Source organism: Buceros rhinoceros, unplaced genomic scaffold (genome assembly GCF_000710305.1).
Source record: "Buceros rhinoceros silvestris isolate BGI_N320 unplaced genomic scaffold, ASM71030v1 scaffold7238, whole genome shotgun sequence".
Lineage (NCBI taxonomy): Eukaryota > Metazoa > Chordata > Aves > Bucerotiformes > Bucerotidae > Buceros > Buceros rhinoceros.
The window spans coordinates 63,664-64,161 of NW_010428540.1; the positions used below are offsets into that span (position 1 = coordinate 63,664).

At 49.4% G+C, this 498-nt stretch overlaps 1 protein-coding gene across 1 annotated transcript in view; it reads right to left on the reverse strand.

Moving 5' to 3' along the window:
- The window catches only part of ASXL2 (additional sex combs like transcriptional regulator 2), a gene marked incomplete at its 5' end in the record, with an annotated part of 51,257 nt that overhangs the window by 50,353 nt on the left and 406 nt on the right, over positions 1 to 498 (reverse strand). The gene's annotated exons all lie outside the window — the stretch shown is intronic.

The following is a 498-nucleotide window of genomic DNA, read 5'->3' on the forward strand; positions in this document are numbered from 1 at the left end:
AGTGGCTCAAGCTCAAGCCCTCTGGGACCCATCAGTTCACTCAACAGGCTTTAACTCGGAGATTCTGGCTCATTCCTACTCAGCGTAGCAACCAAAAGCATCAGAAGAGGCCAATCTTCCTGAGGAAGTAGATGGATGGAAGAAACACCCTGGAAGAGAAAGAGTCACTGCTCCTGGCGGGGGAAGGACAGTGTGCTGGTCTGTGCCTTGTGCCAAGGCCTTAAACACATTTAACTACAGGAACCTTCACCCCTTCGGTGCCCACAACAGATCACCAGCACATACATCAATCCACGAGCACTGACAGAAGGGCAGATTTTAGACCATTATCTCTAACAGCAACTGTCTTTAGAAGGCAACAGATGTGATGGAGAGAATTCTCCAAGTCCTTCACAGACCCAGACCACGTTGAAATCACTGCTCCTGAAAAGGAAACGTACCTTTCCTTTTCCACCTGCTTTTCTTCCCATCTTTGTTACTGCGCCCGTCGCTGCTGCT